We start from the raw sequence: 8,080 nt of genomic DNA, 5'->3' as shown, positions 1-8,080 counted from the left end.
TGGATTTCCCTATTTGATGTTCAAATATTCGATTGACTAGGCGTTGATAGGTTGCACCGGCATTTTTTAGGCCGAAAGGCATTACATTATAACAATATGTGTCGAATTTAGTTATAAAAGAGGTCTTTTCTCGATCTGCCGGGTCCATTTGGATTTGGTTGTACCCGGAGTATGCATCAAGGAAACTCAGGGTGTCATGACCCGCGGTAGCGTCCATCATGCGATCGATACTGGGCAAAGGAAAAGAATCCTTCGGACAGGCTTTGTTGAGGTCTTTATAATCTACGCACATTCTAAACTTATTCCCCTTTTTAGGTACCACCACAACGTTAGCTAACCAATCCGGATATTTTACCTCTCGAATGGACCCTATATTAAGGAGCTTGGTTACCTCGTCTTTGACGAAAGCATGCTTCACCTCGGGTTACGGCCTTCACTTCTGTTTGACCGGGGAGAAACTCGGATCCAAGCTTAGCTTGTGTGTCGTCACGTCCGGTGGGATACCTGTCATGTCTAAATGGGACCAAGCAAAACAGTCGGAGTTAATTTTAAAAAATTTAGTAAATTCATCCCTGAGCTCGGGCGTTAACCCCGTGCCCAGTTATACTTTCCTTTCTGGCAAATGGGCAAACAACGTCACTTGTTCGAGCTCCTCAACGGTGGACTTGGTGGCGTCAGAATCATCGAGCCCCACAAAGGTTCTCGGTACTCCGAACTTTAACTCTTCATCTAGAGTGTCCCCGTTCCGATCTTTCAAAGATTCCGAGATCGGATCTGTAATTGCTATTTGACATTCTTCCCTTCAGTCCGATCTGGAGCTTTTGCGGTCTTAGCATTCTTCGACCGCGAATATTTCTTTCGCGGGTACCGCTGTTCACCACGGACCGTTTTGATACCTTCCGGGGTCGGGAACTTCAACATCCGATGCATAGTCGAAGGACCGCCCTTACGAGATGAATCCACGGTCCGCCCAAAGCAGTGCATTATATCCCATATCACCTTCTCGTCACATAAAATTTCGTCTCGCCGCACTACTCCTGCCATGCTGATTGGTAGAGTGATCTCGCCTTTGGTCGTTTCGCATGCCATGTTGAATCCATTGAGGACTCGGATGGCAGGCACGATCTGATCTAGTAGCCCCAGCTGTTCGATGACTCTCCATCGGATGATATTAGCCGAGCTACCTGGGTCAATCAGCACACGTTTAATTCTAACATTATTGACAAGGATAGAGATTACCAAGGCCATTACGTGGTCGCGCAATGCCTTCCATGTCCTCGTCATCGAACATGATGGCACCCTCGGGTCATCGTCGGACACGCTTTTCCCTCGTTATGGAGATCTTTGTGCGCTTCATCACCGGCCCCACGGGCATGTCGGTTCCTCCCATGATCACGTGTATCACCCGACGAGGCTCTTCCGGTCTATCCGGCTTGTTGGAATCCGTGTTTTAAAATGGGTTTTCGCTCGCTCACTCAAGAATTCTCAAAGATGCCCTAAATTGAACAGACGGGCCACCTCCTCCTTAGTCGCCGACAATCTTCGGTCCGGTGACCGTGAGTATGATGATACCGCAAATAAGGCTTTTGTCCCGCTTCTCCGGTCGGGATTGGATGGGCCTGGATGCCTCGTTTCTTTATTCCGGCTAACGGCCGCAGCTAAAGTTGCTATATCGACGCAAAAGTTATACTCGGATAACCTTGGAATCTCTCTGTTCCCCGAAATTCTTTCGACAGCGTTTTTGTTAATCAACCCGCGGTTGTTTGGACCTCGGTCGCTCCTTCGGTCACTTCTCCTATCAATTTTGCCCGATTCAGTGTTACGCCCGTTTCCTCTTCGATCGAGCGGATACGGCTGGTACCGGTCATAGGATGATCTGGAATCTCGATCCACCACTCTCTTCGTATGATCGATTCCTTTACCCGAGTGCCACGACACCGAAGCGGCCCTCAAAATCTTATCGTCTTCGACTCTTATTTTCGACTGATATCTGTTATGCACATCAGCCCTGTGCGATTGCCGGTACTCTATCAAGTTTTGTTTCAGTTCCATCGAGGTGATTGAGCTCCTTGAATTGAGCCCTTGGGTGAAAGCCTAAACGGCCCAATCGTCCGTAACTGGTGGCAAGTCCATGCACTCCACTTGAAATCGAGCCACGAACTCGCGGAGGGTCTCGTCGTCTCGTTGCTTGACGTTGAATAAATCTGACTTTCAGGTTTCGACTTTGATAGCCCCGGCATGGGCCTTAACGAAAGCATCAAAGAAGCATGGCAAATGAATCAATCAAATGCTCGGGCAAGTTATGATACCAAAGCATAGCTCCCTTCGACAGGGTTTCTCCGAATTTCTTAAGTAGCACCGACTCCCGTTCATCATCGGCGAGATTGTCGCCCTTGATAGCGCATGTATATGCAGTTACATGCTCGTTCGGGTCGGTTGTCCCACTGTATTTCGGGACATCGGGCATGCGAAACCTTTTGGGGATTTTCATTGGCGCCGCGCTCGGCGGGAACAAAGATTTGAACGAATTTTTCGAATCCGGCCCTTCAAAGACGGCGGAGCCCCCGGTATTTGATCAACCCTCGAATTATAGTTCTCTACCTTCTTATCGTTCGCCTCTATCTTCTTTTCACCGGATTCAACTCGTTTGGTCAATTCCATGAGCATTCTTTTCAATTCGATATTTTGCCCGAGGAGTCCATCGTTACCCTGCGGGACCTGCCTTTCCTCCGTATCTTGGGTCGGTTCCGATGGAGCAACATCGGGTGCCTGATTCCGATTTTGCAATTGCACTATGATCTCTTGCTGGGCCTGCAACTGAGCCATGGCCATATCTAATCGGTTCGGAGTCGTCGCAAAGATGGCTCCGTTATTCTCACCGACCGGAATATTTCCCACCGATGAATCGACTTGAGCTGGATTAACCGGGAGGGGGGGGGGGGGGCGTCGTGGTTCGGTGCATCACCGCCGTCATGCTCGTGATGGCTCGCCCACTTGGAAGTTGACGTAACGTGAATCCGACATTTCCTGTATACCTGAAATCAAACCCTAAAGAACAAGTATAAAATATCGAGTTTGAACACAGTGTTATATTGAACCGCCGCTAATATCTAAGGCCCCACGGTGGGCGCCAAACTGTTTAACCTTGAAATACAGACAGTTAAATTTATATGAGGTGCCTAAGATACACAGCTAAATTCAATTAAAGATTTGAACAATGCGATATACAATGGAACGAACAAATAATCAGATCTAACCAAATGCCAGATTCGCGTGACCTCGGGTTAGGGAACCGAGGTCGGTATCCTTTTGTTACGAGCTATCAAGAAACACCAACGAAGTAAAATCCAAGAACAGATGGGAACAGATACTATATTCTTTTATGATTATTGATGTGAATCCTTTCTCTCTTCTGTATTGCCCACCCCCTTCATGAATGGAGGCCTCCCCTTTATATAGTAGGGGAATTTCAAACCTAATACAATTCTAAATAAAGCAAGTAACTGGTGACAACAAGCGTCGCCGGATTGACGCCGAATATCCGGTGATGGCGGATATTTCGGTCTTCCGTTAATGCCACCGATCATCCTTCCGTTATCACCTCGTACTGAACCGGCCTCGAGCTCCTCGATCCCGGTGAGATGGTCGAGCTTCACCCGAGCGTAATCATAACAACGGGAAACCGAGCGTACTCGTGTCCTCGGTTTTACCCGTATACAAAAACACTTTGGTTTTTGTAATAGAATGTTGTAATTTTATTGAATTTGAGAAAGCAGGGGTTATAACACATGACATGCAATGGTCTCCGAACTTTATTCATTATATCAGTAAAGGCATGAAATTATTATTTATCATTACATCATGAAAATTTGTTTATCTTTCAAAAAAATACAATTCACTGGAAAGTCAAATTTCCGGCATTGGAAGGAAAATAATACTTACATCACCTAAATTTTGGCTTTTGTTGCTAGTATAATCCTAAATTTGGGGTCTGAACAAGGTAAAATTGTATCTCCACATGATGTATAATTTACATCAAAACAATAAATGCAAAATATGATCAATTTTATCTGCACATCTAATTAATTTGTAACTACTAAGGATAAATTTTTTGATCTTATGCAAGCACCGACTACCAGCAAGTATTTATGTTTAGAACAAGGTAGGAAGCTTCTATTGAATATTAGCATGGGTGGGTAATTTATCATGCAATTAAGTCAGCATGGTAATGATCGATAATTCTGTCATCAGAGATGAAAAAGTAATCACGGGAACAGCCCAGATAAATTACTTGACATATTAAAGTCTAGTGACAAAGCAGAGATGAAGAAAGTCCTCTTCAATTAGGAGTGTTTTATGATCAGAATAATCTGTAAAAGATTTGATTGGTTTCAAGTAAGAATTTAGTTAGAGAAAACAAAACCAAGAGCTCTGATTTGATTAATTAATAATGACGAATGTCATTAAAGTAGATAGGCTGTCAATGAACAATTGAACATATTCCCCTCTCTTTGACTTGTGCATACTTTTTTTTTCTCATGTCCTAAACGCGTCTCTAGAAAGCACAGGTTTAATTTTATTTTATTTTGTTTTAGTTTTCTCATAAGTAGGTTTTCGATGGATAGGACAATTATTAATTTGTCTTATGTCATCGTGTTGTATAGCTGATATATATCTCCATCAATGCAAGTCATTTTTACTCTCATAAATGGTAAATTACGTACTTGCAGTCATGCATGACAATGTTGAGAACAAGACAACTTCTTACCTTTTACAGGCAATGATGCGGACAACCTTATTCTATCGAACCTAGTTTGAGTAAAATTATAACTTATTCTAATATCCTAAAGGTACCGTCAGTTTAAAAATTGTTTAAAACTGTTAAGTCACCCAAATAAAAGCTACATGTAGTTCGTAATTAAGCCTCCATGAAAAATGGATTTGTCATCTTAAAAATAAGACGAGTCACTTATTATAATAGACAAAGATAGCCTAATATGATAAAAATTCTTTACATTAACATATATATAACTTAAAATCTACTCCCTCTGTCCCAATTTTTGTGGCACTTTTAGCTTCCTTAGATTCAAACTGTATGAATTTTGACCATCATTTTAAGATGTATTTTTTCATAAAATTGATATGAGAAAAGTTGCAATTTATAGTACTTTTCATGTAGTTTTCAGATATATAAATTTTAATGTTAGAATATCGAGTTAATCTAATCCAATTTAGCTTCAATGTTTAGTCAAATTGACTCTCGAAAAGCGAAAAGTGTCACATAAATTGAGACGGAAGGAGTAATATTTAACTGTCACTTTATGTTTTAGATTACTGGCAAAGCTAGGGACAAGTAGCTAGGTTTGTGAAAGGTGGGGAAATTTTCTATCAACTTAGATTTTTTTACAGCAAACAACAAAAGTTGATTTTGTCTTAGAAATGAAGCTTAGAGTAATGATAGTATAGATAGAATATAACGAACAAAAAGGTCAAGAGTAGAATATTGTTGAACAAGAAAGTAGGAATATAAATGAAGTTGGCGAGTTTGTTACTGACTTTTGAAGAAACTTGAAAAAAATAATAAACGAGACAATTAATAAATTGCTCCGGCATTAAGCATTGTATTAAAAATGCTAAATGATGGAACATCTCCATAAGGTGTTTTTACCAGTCAAAGACAGCGCCTGTTGATATACTAATCATTAATTAATTGTTTCCTTTAATTTTTACATTACTTCTTTTGTTGTTTGCTTGAAATTTCATCTTTAAAGTTAGTTAAAAGTGGTTTTGAATCAGTTGCCGTTTTAAGTTGAAAAATGAGAAATCACTACTCGTCTTAATTATGTAAGGTAAAATTGTATCTCCACATGATGTATAATTTACATCAAAACAGTAAATGCAAAATATGTTCAATTTTTTCTGCACATCTAATTAATTTGTAACTACTAACGATAAAAATTTTGATCTTATGCAAGCACCGACTACCAGCAGGTATTTATGTTTTGAACAAGGTAGGAAGCTTCTATTGAATATTAGCATGGGTGGGTAATTTATCATGCAATTAAGTCAGCATGGTAATGATCGATAATTCTGTCATCAGAGACGAAAAAGTAATTACGGGAACAACCCAGCTAAATTACTTGACATAAAGTCTAGTGATAAATCAGAGATGAAGAAAGTCCTCTTCAATTAGGAGTGTTTTATGATCAGAATAATCTGTAAAAGATTTGATTGGTTTCAAGTAAGAATTTAGTTAGAGAAAACAACACCAAGAGCTCTGATTTGTTTTGATTAATTAATAATGACGAATGTCATTAAAGTAGATAGGCTGTCAATGAACAATTGAACATATTCCCCTCTCTTTTGACTTGTGCATACTTTTTTTTTTTTCTCATGTCCGAAACGCGTCTCTAGAAAGCACAGGTTTAATTTAATTTTATTTTATTTTGTTTTAGTTTTCTCATAAGTAGGTTTTCGATGTATAGGACAATTATTAATTTGTCTTATGTCAGCGTGTTGTATAGCTGATATATATCTCCATCATGGAAGTCATTTTTACTCTCATAAATGGTAAATTACGTACTTGTATTCATGCATGACAATGTTGAGAACAAAACAACTTCTTACCTTTTACAGGCAATGATGCGGACAACCTTATAATATCGAACCTAGTTTACGTAAAATTTTAACTTATACTAATATCATAAAGGTACCGTCAGTTTAAAAAATGTTTAACACTATTAAGTCACCCAAATAAAAGCTACATCTAGATCGTAATTAAGCCTCCATGAAAAATGGATTTGTCATCTTAAAAATAAGACGCGTCACTTGTTATAATAGACAAAGATAGCCTGATAGGATAAAAATTCTTTACATTAACATATATATAACTTAAACTCTACTCCCTCTGTCCCAATTTATGTGGCACTTTTCGCTTCCCGATATTCAAACTGTATGAACTTTGACTATCATTTTAAGATGTATTTTTTCATCAAATTGATATGAGAAAAGTTGCAATTTATAGTAGTTTTCAGATATATAAATTTTAATGTTAGAATATCGAGTTAATCTAATCCAATTTAGCTTCAAAATTTAGTCAATTGACTCTCGAAAAGCGAAAATTGCCACATAAATTGAGACGGAGGGAGTAATATTTAACTGTCACTTTATGTTTTAGATTAATGGCAAAGCTAGGGACAAGTAGCTAGGTTTGTGAAAAGGGGGGAAATTTTCTATCAACTTAGATTTTTTTTATTTTTTTTTTACAGCAAATAACAAGCGTTGAATTTGTCTTAGAAATGAAGCTTAGAGTAATGATAGTATAGCTAGAATATAACGAACGAAAAGGTCAAGAGTAGAACATTGTTGAACAAGAAAGTAGTAGGAATATAAATGAAGTTGGCGAGTTTGTTACTGACTTTTTAAGAAACTTGAAAAAACTAATAAACGAGACAACTAATAAATTGCTCCGGCATTAAGCATTGTATTAAAACTGCAAAATGATGGAACATCTCCATAAGGTGTTTTTACCGGTCAAAGACAGCGCCTGTTGATATAATAATCATTTATTAATTGTTTCCTTTAATTTTTACATTACTTCTTTTGCTGTTTGCTTGAAATTTCGTCTTTAAATTTAGTTACAAGTGGTTTTGAATAATTTGAATCAGTCGCCGATTTAAGTTGAAAAATGAGAAATCATTACTCATCTTAATTATGTAAAAGCTAGGGGTGCAGGAGATTTAAAGGGTAACCAATTAGCCGTGTTTGCAAAATCTTGATACTCACTTTTCAGTTTGTGAGCATATGCGTTGAGCTGTGAAATAAACATACCAAAATTGAAAGAATTTTTTACCTAAATAATAAATTATTTCAAACAATTAACAAGAATAATACAATATTTTTAAAATTTACAGAAACAGGATAAACGTAATTGTGAGTAACTTTTTAGGTAATATTTTATTTAAAAAAAAATTAACGGAAAAAGTTAGGGCGGACAGAATAACGAAAACATAAAACGTAATTGTACAACATTTTACAAGTATTTCGTTACCGGTAGTTACGACTCTCTGATTTCATTTCT

Source organism: Lycium ferocissimum, chromosome 1, assembly GCF_029784015.1.
Source record: "Lycium ferocissimum isolate CSIRO_LF1 chromosome 1, AGI_CSIRO_Lferr_CH_V1, whole genome shotgun sequence".
In the NCBI taxonomy this organism is placed as follows: Eukaryota; Viridiplantae; Streptophyta; class Magnoliopsida; order Solanales; family Solanaceae; genus Lycium; species Lycium ferocissimum.
Note: the sequence above shows the minus strand (reverse complement) of the source record.